A 15,730-nucleotide genomic window follows, 5' to 3' on the forward strand; every position below is an offset into this window, starting at 1 on the left:
GGATCCTGTAGCATGTGGATGAGACACTGCAGGCTTTTAGCTAACTCCATCATAAAGCCATCTGATTCTTCACGCAGAGCAATGAGGTGGAACAAAGAACAAGGAAGTCCACTCAGGCCAGAAGGGAGAAGTGGACGGGACCGATTTCACTCAACTGGATTACGTTACAAGCATCATTACTTTAAATAATTATATTGTTTCAACCCTAACCAGGAGATTTTGTTGCATACACTTCACAGGATGAGGTCATCAACTAATGACGTAAAATGCGATCCTGTCCCTAATCACTGTTAAAAAAAGCCGTTTTAAAAAGCAGTTTCATGACGTGACGGCAATGCGATTAGATTCAGACAGAACAACGACTCCTTGGGTGAAGCGATCGGATCAGTGAGCTTCCTCTGTCTATGAGACACACACTAAGGAATGTGTTGATTCCACTTTACCACGAACACCGATAAACACATCCACATAAACGGGGCCACACCTTGAAGGTACCTTCAGGGGACCTTTGGCTTCCATTGGTTGCAGTAAAGTGGTTCCATCCACTTTATGAAATGATTGTGGGTATACTCAAAGAAAAATGTACCTGTGAAAAAAAGGAAACTAACTAAAGTTTTGTTGGCCCATCTGCCCACCCGGACCCGCTCTCTATGTGAAACAAATTGTCTTTTAACAACATCTCAGGCACCGGTGGGGTTTTGTCTCTTGAAAGTAGACATGATGTTTGTGGCCACTTGCTGTAACGACTGACTGACTGAACGTTGTTCTTCGTGAAAAGACGACCTTTTCTTTTCAGAAGGAGTTGCTCTTGTTCGTTTTTTTTTTTTTTATAAGATGTTAGTACTGACATATGTCTCTGGTTAGTGGGTTAACTGTTTTTTAATGAGCTATAAAATTTAACACCCATGAAATATAATTGCATATACATATTTTCATTGCATTTTAATTATTCATGATAATATTATTATGAAAGCTAAGAGCTTCTTTAGCAGAAGGAACCAATGGCAGCCATTGATGCAAGAAGGCAATGCAGAGAAATAGACTTTCTGCGTTCTAAGGGTGGGATGCGCTTTATTACCGTGTCTCTCACTGACACAGCATCCCCCGGTGGTCAAATCTAGCACTGCAGAAAACAGGACCCCGCCCCACCCCTCCCTCGCCCACCCCCCCCATCTGGCGCGAGATGTCTTTATTTACTCAGCTTGTGAAATCATTTAGACAGCACCGAGATGGGCAGCTGATAATGGAGGCACGCTGCAGGGGGGGGGGGGGGGGGGCCGGAGCTGGAATTGACTCGGGGCAAATCTCCCTTTCCATCGCTCTTTTATACTCTTTCTGCTCATTGAGAGGAAAAACATCTTTTGTACAAAAAATAAATAAATAAAGCTGTTTATTAATACAAAATGATGCCATGTGAACCATTCTTCTGTTGACTCTCAAGGACCCTTTTACAGTTTTTAAGCAATTGCAATTACAATAAAAGGGAATTACAAAGATTACAAATGCAACCTAAACAAATTGACTCATCAGCTGCTAGTGAGTGGTTACACATTAGCATGTGGCTCAACAGCTAGCAACGTTCAGCCGGGTACATGCACGTATTCGGTGTGGCGCCTCACCGGAGGGATTTGCGTGCTTAGAACGTGCAGCTCGTCGAGTACCGTGACGTGGAGTCAGAGGAGGGAGTTCATTGGGTGCTCATACAAACCCCATGCACATTAGCACGGTTGATCAGTCCGTGAAACGTTCTCAATAGCTGGCAGCCAGTTCCGTTGAATAGGTTGCCATGGTAACTGACGCCTCGCGGACAAGACACACACAGAAGGTGTCCTTGTTTTTTTTTGCAATTTGAAGATAAACGCGTACTTACATCGATATTAAATACATGTCTGTCTTTATCTACACCAACCATTAAACTAATAATTTAAATCCAGACATCCTTCTGCCGACTTAAGAAGAGATAGTTAGAGCTAATTTTGATCCTTGTTTAAAAAGATGTGTTTGTTGATTCTGTTTTTTTCCTGTTTTAACTTGTTTGTTTTCAGATTTATCTTTGATATGTCTTTGGGTTTTTTATTTTTACGTTCCAAATGACAAAGAAAGATACGAACACAAGGAAGGACACAAGTCAACAACCTGTGTGTGTGTGTGTGTGTGTGGGGGGGGGTTGACATAGCTGAGCATGTGACCCATATGGAATCGGTTGACACGGTGCCATGCGGCTACAGCCAGAGCCCCCATGAGTGGTGAGGTACCAGCAATTGGTTCCATTTATCTTTCTTCGACTTTTGTGCGTCCCCCCCCCCCCCCCCCCACCATAAAGCGTTGTGGTTGTGGTTCTTACGCATAAACCCAACACAGACGCACGCAAGATTCTGGTCCGGTCCACCAGCGCGAGCCGAGGGAGCCTCTCCCGGGACCTCGGGGCTGACATGCAAGCGGCCTTTTGCCAGCAGCAGTTTCCTGTCCGACTACTCGTTTCCGCAGTCACAAACAATTATTGGATCAATACCCGACGCTCGATTTTTCCCCAAAGTGATTTACTTTACTGCTCTGAGAGCCGTTGTCATTTAGAGGAACAATAAACGTATTCAAAGCTGTTTACTGACACTAAGGTAACGCTATCTGGTACAGGCAGTGGATGTTGGGGTTGAGTAGTGTGGCAGCTGAAGGTGTTAGCGCTATGCTACGTATCTGATAACGAGATGTCACTGGTGGCATTAATGGATTAAATTCTTTTCCGAGTGCTCTAGCGCTGCTGATGTTGCTGTGGGGGATCATGTAGAAAGAAAAACAGCTTGTTGCCTTTAGTTCTTAGACTCTTCTTCCTGTAACATCACCTGTGAAAGCTTTGTCTTTTCTTTTTTCATTTCACATGCAGTCAGAGTGAAGCATAGCAATGATTTTGAGTTCAAATGTCTGGGGCACTTACAACAAACAGCACACACGTTATATCATAACTAAGCATGTCTTTTTCATATATTTTCTTTCTTAAGTCTTGGAAGGTTGGGATTTTAAAGCATTTGTTTACATTTTCATTACTTTGGAGGGGTTTCCCCCGAAAGCTCAATAATACATTATTATTCCAATAATATGCACGTTGCATGTAGGTGTGAAGTACATTTAATGAAAAACATCTTGTGATCAATGTCTTTCTTATTCAAATGAGTGTGATGAACGCTTTCCGCTCGAGTGATTTGTGAGGTTGAGAGTCAAGTTCACAAAGAATGTTTTGCTGCCGCTCTTCAGCGCTTTGAATTGTGCATCTTTTGCATCAGCTATTTGCTCATAATTCAATACCCAAAAGATATTTCGCCACTTAGTTTCAGCAGCTGAGTGCAATTTGCCCCTTTTTCTCTGTCAGTTGGCAATAATCCATGAGTTAAAGCATAAGTGTGCTTGAAGCTGACTTGTTGGTTTTGATGGGTTACTCTGGATGAGCCAGATGGGGCCCCAACACCATGACTTTATTCCGGTTGGGCTCCGACCATTTCTTTTCGTAAACAGTGGGCTTGAGTCGACCTTTTGAATCATTTAATTAACTTCTCTCTTGATTTGGCCCATATGCACATCTGTGTTGCAAAGCACACATTACTTTTTTAAATACCTTTTTCATGGAAGGAATATTTACACAATCAATTTGTGGATCTGTGTTTAGTATGAGCGTAATATACAGTTTCAGATTCAACTCAAACATCCATTAGTGTCCATTGTGCCTCGCAGAATTGTCTTTTTTTCACTTGAAAAAAAAAATACGCTCTTGACCCTATAAATTTCGACTTTTCTAAATATTTTTGATCTAACAAAATTTGACTATTTTTCCATGACATTTTTAAACAGAATTTTTTTCCAATTTTCTTAAAATATATATTAAACATTTTTTCATTTTTTTCAATTTTTTTTCATGACATTTTATGACATTTTTTTTTTTACAAGATATTTTACAATCTAGAATATTTATGGCTGTTTTTAGCATTTTTACTTTTTTTCCCTTTTGATTTTTATTCTTCAAAATATTTTTCAACCTACAACCTGTCTCTCTGCAGACTGAGGACCAAGTGAAATTTTGCTTTTGAACAAGGCCCAGGACTGCACTATTAATGTGTTAAAAAATAACAACACACAGTTTGGAAGTACATGTTTTACATGCACAGAGCTTAGTTAACGGAAGGGTTTTTTTGTCTATCTGCAAATGTTTTTGTATGACCAAGCAAAATCCCTCATCTCCCCATAAACGTGGCCTGAATAAAAAATTACAATTAATTATTAAATTTGATAAATACGTTCTAAATTTAAGCCCCATTGCCTTTATAGGCTACAGAAATCCACATCTGCTGTCCCACTCCACTCACCGCTTTTGGAGCCTTTTCAGCCTCATGAAGTCCTTCATGCATTCACATCAAGCTCGCAGGTGTTGTCGATGAATATTTTGGGAGAGTTCAGTGCGTAGGACAAAGGCTGGACATTGTGTTTGAGCCAAGGTCACTGGACTGGACCCGAGATGGAGCCGCTCCCAGAATACTTCAGCGCTGCATAAACCCCTACAAGGATAATCCTGCATGTATACAGTAGTGAACACATCAATGAAGGCATTTTGTTTTAAGGGATTTAAGGCTTTTAACGTGAAGCGCTTTGAATTGTTCTGTCTTTAAAATGTACTATCCAAAAGAAATGTGCCTGTCCTTGCTTTGCAAAGCAAGTTGACGTGAAAGTTCAACCAAAGGTAAAATTTCCCTGACTTTCTCATAGAAGACTGCTGCGGTGGAAGGGCTGCCATTCTGTTTAAAACCTCTCACCATAAGTTAACAACAACCCTGTCTGTGAACTCTTGAGCAATTGCTTACAATCAGGGCGTGAATAGCTTTCTTTTCACTCCACCGTTTACAGAAGCAAGTCACAGACAGGAAGCAGCACAGTGGTTGCTGCTTGTATTCAGTGTGTGTCGAGCCCCTATTGAGGTAAATCATTATCATTCAACGCCATTCCAGCGAAATATGTTGTGTACACACAAACCATTAGCAGTCTGACTCTGAGAGGCGAAGAGAAACGCGGTGTGAGGTCTCACATGCGCCGCTTTCTACTCCGACCCACCCCGTCCTCTCAAACATGTGTTTGCACGCTGCCGCTTTCAACGCACAAACAGCCAACGTACTCCCACAATGCAGCGTGAGCGGGGGGGGCCCCTGTTTGGCTCCCTGTTCACCTCGGTGTTCCTCCTCCGCTTGTGATGATCGTTAAGCGGCTCCCCGCACACCACGCAGGCAGCAGCTGACGAGGGAAGCATGTCCACGCTGGCTATTTATCAGAGGCAATTAAAAGCGCGTCTTCGACGGTGTTGTTCTGCACGTGTGTGTGTGTGTGTGTTTGTGCCGGGGCTTGCATGCGCGTGAGTGGGAGTGAGCGACAACCTCATGCAATCCCGAAGTGTGTGTGTGTGTGTGTGTGTGCAGCGTCGTGAAAGCAATGGTGTGGGTACATCAGTCCCTTTCCGTTCCGTGTCTCGCGTACACACAGAGGGACAGAGAGCGTGTTGTTAGGCTCCTTGTCGCCATGGGAATAAGGATGCACGAGTCAAGCAGCTGACAGAGAGAGAGAGGACTGGCCTCAGAGTGCGTTTGTGTGCGACCTAGTGACAAATATGGATAGTTAACGCAAGCACTTGGAGACGTGGGTATCTCGACTGCTCCGTTGCGGCAGCAGATGCAGTGATCCATAGCGAGGATCACTGCATCTTCATCGCTGGAAACGGGGCCAGGAGGAGTCCAGTTTCTTCCTGCAGTCCCGCATGAGGTCAAATATGAAGAAAGCGGAGCCCTGTGGTTTTGTACATGCATCACCCACCAAGACCTCTCCAGTGACTGGAAGCTCCTGGAGAGAGGATTGGCTCTCTGAAGAACACCAGAACTGAAGCTGAAACAATAGATGTTAAACGCTAATGACATAATGGATTATTTAATGTAATGGACTTTTTTTTTACAGCACTGTAGAGACTCACAAAGCCTTGTGGTCGTTGTATACAGACACCATTCCACCCAACTGCTGTCACCTCGGACACATCCAGGAAGTGTACACCTGTGTTTTCTTTGTGTGTCTGTTGTTGACTCATCCACAGAAAACACACAGGCAAAGAGGTCTTGTTTTCTGTACGAGGCAGTGTGGGGATTTGGTAAATCCGTAGGACATAAGGGACTTTTTAATAAGCACAAGTTGAAATAGAAGCTTCGCAGAGGTTGTTCAATATTTTCTCTCTGAAACCCTCAACCAGCAAATTTATTCTCACCTCGGGCTTGTTAACACACACATTGGTATTTTTTACATTTAAATTGGGAAGCAATGTCTCCCTTTCGTACCTAAAGTCCTAAAGTTCCACAGCTGGCAACAGATGTGCTGTTTAATAACAAAGATCACTGCTTGAACTAATACAGAAAAATGTCTGGTATTTCATCGACAACCTTTCTTAATAAACTTGACCTTCTCAACTAAAGGTCACATGACCACCATCGCAGAGACGGACGTCACTAAATGTTGAATCTATGGTTTACTGTGTAAAGTGCCAACGATACTGAGGGTGGGGACACGCAAGCTGAGAAAGAAGGAGCCACTAATGCCCCCATGACGCCGCCTGATGAAAACAGAGCGTCTGGCTCCAGTGGAGACGAGCCCGCCGAACCCACCTGGACTCCAGGTGTGGTGCTCGAAACAAACAGGAAACTGTTTGAGGATTTCAAATGTCTCCCTGTGATCTAACGGCCTAATACGCTAATCACGCAAGAGCCCCGTGAGTGGAAGGAGGAATCTTAAAACCCGCCTGTGTCTAATGAGCCGGTGGTGCTTTCGACGTGAGATATAACTAAGAACAACGTGCTGTTGTAGTGAATGCTGCCAAGGGTGCAATTTTCAGTTTTAAATACACCAAGGGTAGTTAAAGTTTGTGATGATAAACAACTAAAAGCTTCATCGTTTCTCATCAGAAAACATATTTTTCCTTATTATATTTATTTGCATTTGTGCTTTGCACTTATTGCACTTATTGCTCATACTTTCGTTGAGCTAAAATTATGCAAGGCTTGAAAACCAAAAACGTATGAGTAATTACTCGGATACAGCCTCTCAAAAGGGACACTCTGGAGCTAATAAACTTTGTAATAATGGCCTAAAAGCAATATTTAATAACTGTTTACTGCCAGAATGCACACACCCTGCACTACATTATAACTCCTAATTGCATGGATGGAATGTATTCAAGTTAAAACTGTACTGAGACAAAAGAAAAACTTCAAAATACACTGCAACATTAAACCGAGTAACAATTTATGCGGAAGATGGAAATACTTGAGGATGTTTAATGGAAACGCAATGCCAATGACAGCACTAAGATTTCTTTGAAGTCTTTCCTGGGTTGTTGGAACTTTGCATCATTTTTATAGTTCATTCAATCATTATAGTTTTGCAATATACAGAGAAGAGTCATGTATCCAGACTGTCCTCGTAGTCATCCCTACCCTTAAAATGAAGGAATGTGTTCTCTGTGTGCCAGATCGTTGGGATTCACCGCTGTTTTGGTGAAAAGACGTTCATCATGCGCCGGGAGCATGAGACCAAAAAAACGGCAACATGTGAGGTGGAAGGTTATATTAAAAATTATTAAACATACTTTTTTATTTCGTACTTCCTATCGTTTCCATTTTCAACACCGGGCGGAATTGCTTGTTTTCAAAATGTATTTTTTAACCGTAATGAAAAACGTTGAGGCAAAGACTACTTTTACATAAAAGTACAATAAAAACCATGAGGGCTTGTCTTGATATTGGAAGGAGGAATGGCCACGTTTTTGGCCTGGACCCCTTTCAGTGCTCTGAGCACCTTGACAGCTTGAGGCAAACGACTCCCACCCTCGGCTGCTGAGATTAACTCTGACAGCCTCACCGAAGGCATCTCTTGCGGTGAGGGGATTTTGCTGACATCGTTGGTGGCTTTTGCCCATTCAATTTTTTAAGGAAAAAAAAAACTGTCAACACCTTTCAGCAGTTATGTCTCATCTGTGTTATTTTGGCATGCCAAAGGCACAAATAATGAATGTATGAAGATATAGACCAATCATTCCCCCATTATCCCCTTTAAGCCACTCCACAAATTTGTAATTATGAAGGTAACCGAGGTAAAGAATGACCAATCTACGCTTTTAGGTCCCGATGCTTCTTCAATGTGTTGAACAGTGTATTTTGAGGATGTTTTTTTAGCGTCATAAGGGTGATAAGTGGCGGAGCTGGACACATCCAACCCATCAGACTTTGGGCAGACGAACATTGAATACACAAATAGTATGTTGTTGAACGTATAAGCTGAGGTTATTAAATCCTCTGAGCTGTTTCTCACTTCGCAGTGCAGCTTTTCCAACTGGTAAATTCTTTATTTCATTTCTCAAGTATTTCCTAATCATGAGTGACACTTGATCTTGTGCGCATGAGGCACTCGTTCCGTAACGGAACAATGCCTTTAACAAAAACGAGACTCCACCGCAATGCTAGTCGCAGTCTGAGATGAAAAACAACCTACTCTTTTTTATGCCCGTGTTGGTCTTTAATGAAGGATTCACATAAAATCAGCCATAGTAAATGAAAAGTGTTGTTTTGAGTGCAGCCTCTTCATTGCCTGGGACTGTTTACTGCATCTGTCGGCCTTCTGTTGGCCTTCCTTTCCAAAATCTCTGTGTTAGAGAGAGAGAGAGAGAGAGGCTCATCCGTCATGTTTTTCTCTCCCATTATTTATTCCCACCAAATGACTGAACAACTGCTCTAAGATGCTCCTCCAACTGGTAATCATTCCCTGCCGCTTTTTAAACACCTCCACCGAGGTGAATAATATTGGATTCAGCACATCGTGGATCGACTTGGCGAGATGGTCGACTGACCATCCAACTAGAAAACTTTGCCTTTCATTATTCCATTCATCTCTTCTTGCTTGGCACAACGGTCAATGCAGACCAACAAATATTGATATTTGTATATTGTACTCAGCCAGCCGTCTAACTAAACAGAGTTACTGGACAGAGTAGCCTGGACCTTGTAGCCTGGAAAACACACCTGCAACAATCAAGGTGGAGGAGTCACAGCTGGTTGGTTAGTTTGATCCGTGGGCCTATTGTCTCCCCTTTTTTCATTAATTCTTCAAAAGTACCATTTGCCTCTCTGACACTGATGTTGTCAGCTGTTTATCCCTTCGTTTTCCCACCCTCAACCTAAAAGGCCTCCCTCCACTTTCTCCTCTACATCCTTGCCTGTGTCTCTGCTCCTTGCTTTCTTTAAACAGTATTTGGAGAGTACAAATATGTTGGTGTCAATGAGGGAAAACGTGGTCTGCCTTTACCTTTCTGAAAATGTTCTTTTGAGTAACAAGTCATTAGACTTGCATGAAGATTTCGTAATGCGTCCTTGAGGAACCTGGGGACGTTTACGCTTGAAAAGTTGCTGTCGTGTGCCTGATGTAACTTGAGTGAAGTCTTACAAGACGGAGGTGAGGCAGCCCTGCTTTTGTGACAGTTGAAACTTTGGATGAATATGTATGAATATAAGTATAATATATATACATGGGTGTATAGGTGGAAAATAAAACCTTGAAATGGCGAGTTCTGCAGTAACAAAATGAGGGACGTTGTTCCACCGAGGGCAGATGATGGTGGGCGCCTGGGCTAATCACAGATTCATGATGGTATATAAATGTCTCCTCCTGTTCCTTAGTAACCAAGGAGCACGTCCTACAGTCCTTAAGCACTTTCTCTCTGTATGTACTTATTTTACAAATAGCATGCAGGGTGTTTTAAGATGCATTTTAGGATTAATCTGGTACAACCCCCCCCCCCCGAAATGACCTGTCTGAGGTGCTCGCCAAAGCTCCCCAAAACGACTACAGACAGAGCAACAATTATCCCAGCCAAGAGTGGAGTCACCCTGGATACGGGTCTTACACCTGTCATGGTGTTCACACCATTGGATGGGCATTAAGAAGGAAAGTGACTTCCCTACCTACGTGCTACTCGACTTTCAGGTGAAAGATTGTTACAATCTTCTTTCCCCAAATGAGGTTATGGAGGAAATTAAGCACGATCACCACTAGCCATCCAGCCACAGGGGGCCACCTGGCCTCGTTATCCGATGCATCCTTCTTCTTTGTGTGCATACGGTAAATGAGCATGGGAATATGTGTGAATCTGTGACTTTTTTACAGCTCCTCTGTAAAAAAAAAAATATATATATATATACACACAAATTCATGCAGAAGTACTCCCAGATATCTGTAAAGTTACTACGAGGTGAAAAATAAGTCCCATAAGGATCCCGCCCAAATGTCCGATGCCTTCTACCCATTTAAGTAGACCACCTACTGTCAGTTGGTATCATCATTCTGTACGTGTCAGTTTTGAGTTTCTCATCCAATGTTTAATTTTTAAATCTCAAACTTGCCATTTTCTTCAGGATAAAAGAAACCACAGTGCCTGTTTTATGGATTATTGTTGAAATAATATTACTAAATGCTGATCCTGTCCTTGCAGACATGAATAATTTATATTGACAAACCTCCCTTCAACAAAACTGTCGTTTAGGTTGAGTTTTCCTTAGCAAAACTAAACATAATATGCTCTACTGGCTCAATTAGTACGTTGGCACAGCGGTGGATTTTGCTGCATACTCTATATTTTAATGCACTAATATCCTCACAATGAGTGTAATAGCTAGGTTTAGCATGTGGACCATATCGATGGATCTTTGCCAAAACAGCAAACGCTGATGATTTCAATTTGTAGATATACTTTTTTTTTATGTCTGCAAAAAGAAAACAAACAAATGGTGTTTGGATCTAAAATGGGGCGCTTAAAGGTGTTTGACAGCCACCGCTTGCAGGTCAGACTACGTGTTACCTTTTAAATTCACATCTTTAAAAAAAGAGTACATTGGTTTTCAGTGCAGCAGGCTCCCTCCTTCCTCGCCTCAAAGCGCTCATTGATCATTCCGCCGAGACCCACAGCTGCAGGATCGACTCCCGGCTGGTGGTGATCCTGCAGCTGCAAAGAGGATTGTTAGCTGATGTGTGCTCTCCTGGAGCTGTGACTGTACAGCCGCAGGGAGCCGCAATGCACAAAGTTCTGTGAATGCTTTATTTCACACAGATCTATTCCCTCCTGCCATTGTGTGCAAAGACCAAATGCACTTGTTGTCATTGGTTTTATGTTTAGCATAGGAGGGACTTGAGCTACTGACAAACATATCAATGCAACTATTCCCTCAATCATTCAGTGTTTAAGTTATGGAAATACAATATTATAGCAGATTGGATTCCTTCTTTTCTTCCATCCATTTTGCTTCATCTATCTATTCCCATTCTTTCCTACCTTTGGGATTTGCTGAAAAAAATGAACCAATATAACAGCAGCTCTGTGATCAAGACTGATGGACAGAAGGGAGGAAATCATCGTTCACACGGCGAGGCTGTCGGGCAGGTCCTGATTATCTGGCAACAGGCATGTGCCCTTATACTAAGAATTCTGCTCCCTCAAACTTCTGCTGGCTGGTTTGCTCTATAGGCATTGTAGTTTCAAGGCAACTATAATACACTAAAATGATTATGGGTAGTGCGTTTTGGACAATGATTTTGATTATAGGCATCTAAAAAACCTCACTCTGACTGGGATGCTGATTCCTGTGGCGCAGAATGGCCAAAATCAATGAACCACAACCCTAATACACCAATAGTGCCACTCCCAAAAAAACGCAACGGCTACATATTGAGTAGGACATCAATGAACATTAGCAGTAAGAAAGCCATGATGAACTGAATAAGGAGGCATTGAACAACTGCATACCCCACTGGGATGAACCGGGCTTTTGGCAGTATGGCCCTAGCATGGAGTAGTGGCCTGGTGGGGAAAAAGTAGAGCTGGGGGACTGATGGAGACTGATGAGCACAGACAGTTTTCCCTATCATCATCAGCCTACTTGATATTTAGATAAGAAATAGACCAATTCACCTGTTTCATAGGCTAGTCACACACCAGACCATGGTTGTGTGGGCCCAGAATGCACTTTGGCCCAGTGAGAAACGTGCGTGGTCTACCAGAGGAGGCAGCAGAGGTTGGTACTGAATGATGCCCTAAACATCCAGCAAGCATCAGTGCTACTGGTGAGAAGAGGAGCGCTCAAGTAATACAAGAAGTGGAATCATTCCGTGAATTTTAATTCCGACGAACTGAACTTTTCAGAACAGAACAGAGGTTTATATAACAGCATTTTAAAGGCTTGGAAGGAGACTCAAAAGACTTTTGAATCTGACCTTGCATTCCCTTCCCCTGGAGAGGCCATGCAGATACAGACTTTCCCCACACAGATTATTAAAATGTAATTGTGAACACCATCCGCTTCCTGGTGAATTCTGTAAGTGTGTCCTGTCCAGCCTCCTTCTGCATCTCCCCATCACGCCGTCAGTCTTCGGGATGAGCTCCATCCTTCAACGTGGTTCCCTCACAGAGGAGGATGGCTCAAAAACCAGCACACAAAATGTTCCTGTTGTTGTCTGACCGGGGTTTTGGTCTGGCCGTGTTTAGCTTTGCTGTAGTTGTTAAAGCCGACTCATGCACACAGCACTTGCCTCCAGTAAAAATATCGCACACAATAGTGGAGAGACCATTTTGGTCCAAAAAATGAGTAATTTATAAATAAATCCTCAAAGTTGGATAAGATAAGGGATATCAGCATAATACGCACATAAATAAGCTCTTCTATGCCTTCGGTTGTATTTTTATTTCAAGGATCTTGACAGTAAAAAGAACTGATTACAATGTTTAGAGTTATTTTGTATAATACAAAGTAGCCATGTTTGTTCCCGGAACAAGAACAAAATGTCAGTAATGTAGATGTGTTTCCTTTTTTGCTTCTATAATCCTTAACGTACCTGGTGCTCATCACTGGGTGACACACGTGCTAAACCCTGAGAGGGGTCACATTTCGTGATCATTGATACTGTAAAGAGTAGCGGAAGAGTTTTTCATCACCTGTGGCCGGTCGGAGAACACATTTTTCAGCACCTGCCATTGGCGGAATCAGTCTTATGGAGTTTCACTGCTGCACAATTAATCCTGCGCTAATTGCAATTATGGTTTTGCCTCTCAGTATAAATTAAGCTTGATCAAGTTGGAAACTGACATTTTTGCATTTGGCACGCCAAGTCTGGAGCATCAAATGAAGCGCTCCCTACACACACATTAACTGCCTCACCAATCACAGGTGATTAACTGGTCTCATGCCTCCCAAACACGGCAGTGGCTTCAGGCAACAACGTTTTCACTACAAAGGCAAGCGGAGAGTGAAATGGAGCCGCATTCACTCTGCCGTTTGCATGCAGCCGCAGCACCACGGTCGGGTTTTATTCGGTCTATGTTGAAAAAAAAAATATGTCGATAAAAATAGTTTTCCGTAAAGTTTAAACTTGTAGAGTCGAGACGTGCATGTTATTATGTTGATGCACGACAACACATTAAACTGGGCCTTAATTCTTTGGAAGAATCGGTCAATGCTTCTGCAGGTGTGTATTGGGAAAATATCTATTCCTGAGTCATTTGTACTGTATTACCCTTTCACAAACGGGGGGGGGGGACGCTTGACAAATAAGGAACAGACCGTCGGATAGACGTTTAAATATGCAAATAGTATGTTTTGACGTGTACTTTATTCAAATGGAGCTTACGAGTTGCCCATAGGCACACTGGAGAGACATAATCCCAACGAAGGCTCCGACATTTTTCTTTTCACACAGCCGTGTTTCTTTATGTGCGAGGAGACGCCGGGCTCCCCTCACTACGCCGCATGCACGGCCCTCCTCCCTTGGGTAGGGCAATGCATAACAAAGAGAGTGTGTGTGTGGTAAATTTATGAGGCGGCCAACCTGCCTTTGCCTGCGGGCCCGCTGCAGATGACTTTCCTGTGCTCCCGTGGGGGAATGGCGGCGGAGGGATGCTGAATGGTGCACTAACAACCTGCTGGAGGAAGACAAACGGAGAGAGGGAGTGGTTCGCCAGGACTTTGCTGTGGCACCTAATCTATGATTGACAGTACACTTCCTCAGAGGAAAAAACAGCTGGCATTAGTTTCACCTGTTTTCCCGAACTAGCGTTGGGATGCAAGATGCAAGTGTTGGCTGATGTTTAAAGAATCTGATCATTCAGAGAGACCAGCAACAGTTGGTATACATTGTATTCACAATTTGTAATTAGATCGCAACGTCATTCAATAAAAATTGACGAAAAGAGCTTACGCAACTCTGTATCGCAGCTCCTTTTATCCCATCGCATACATATGTGAAGACGTAAAGGAGCACTGGTTCACATCCCTGCAGGTTCCCCAGACTCTGTCGAAGTGCTGAGTTGAATCTTGACCTTTGTTCTGATAACACCCGAATGAGCAAAGTGACAGGCGAGGCAGATGAGGAGGAGGTGAAGAGGGAGAAATGAGTGTTCAGATGACGCACGGCCGCCGCACACACAGACGTCTGACAGGAGTCGCGGTTGCCGTCACAGGTTGACGCTTATTGATGAAAGATTGCTTGTGTTACAGCACCGAGTTTTCCTCAGCCTACAGCAACTAGATCAGGAGTCTCAAAGTCCCTTTAATCATGAATCCATTTGTAAAGTGCAACCATTCACTGCAGCAGAGTCAATCTGGCAGATAACACAGCGTTTTGATCACTCAAAATATTAGTACTATATATTTAAAACCTATTTAACAAGTCGAGGTGTGACAGTGTAATTAGTTTCTTTTATCTAAAATAAAAGTCAGCATGTTTTGATCTAGAGGTTTGTACAGGTTTGATGTGTCTCCTTTCACGCCACATCTCTCTTGAAAGGACCATTAGACGGCTTTTACTTTAACTCATGATATTAGAACCTGTGTAGTCATGGAAACAATTGGAAATACTGCATGTGTCATGCTGACTTCAATCAATGTGCAAATTTACATCTTTGAGCAATTCAACAATGTTTTTTTTTTTATTTTGTTCAGAAAGTGAGGCAATTGTCGATGATTCATAGAAATCACAATTAACTGTCAATTACTCACAATGATTGGTTGCTTTAGTGAGGTAAAAGTTGATATTTAACTTTAAATGGAGAAGTGTGGTGCATGTTTTTGCTTATTAAATCAAGATTTATGGCTCAGAGTTTGGAAATGTTGTTGTTGTGAAAGCGGCCTTTGAAGATATGTACTGTATATCTGAAGGGAAAACAACTGCATGGGAATTACTTTACTTTTATTCAAGAATGTCATCAGTCTCTCACTTTTCATCCCACCTTTGTTTTCTACTTTGAATATCCTACTTATACTACAACAACCGCAATAAAGTTGCTTTAGTTTAGGTCCACCTGAGGTGATCGTCCATTCATTTAGGACAAAGGGAGGCTTCCTGGTGCCGCGCCTAATTCGCTGTGTAACTGTTGAGCATTCACAGGAACAGATGCTGTTAAATGCCGATGACACATTTCATTACTAATTACGCATTCAAAAGTATCATCCTTTTAATCCCGCTCCACAGATTCCTTCACAGCACGTCTCCCTTTGTTCAGTGTTTTTTTTGCTAATCCCTCCGTATGTTGGACAAGCAAAACAAATTGTTGGGTGAACATTGCGCATGCTTCATCGATGTGGTACTTAATGAAGGTGATGTGTGAAAAAAAAACCCTCTTTATTCC

This window comes from Pungitius pungitius, chromosome 13 (assembly GCF_949316345.1).
Source record: "Pungitius pungitius chromosome 13, fPunPun2.1, whole genome shotgun sequence".
Lineage (NCBI taxonomy): Eukaryota > Metazoa > Chordata > Actinopteri > Perciformes > Gasterosteidae > Pungitius > Pungitius pungitius.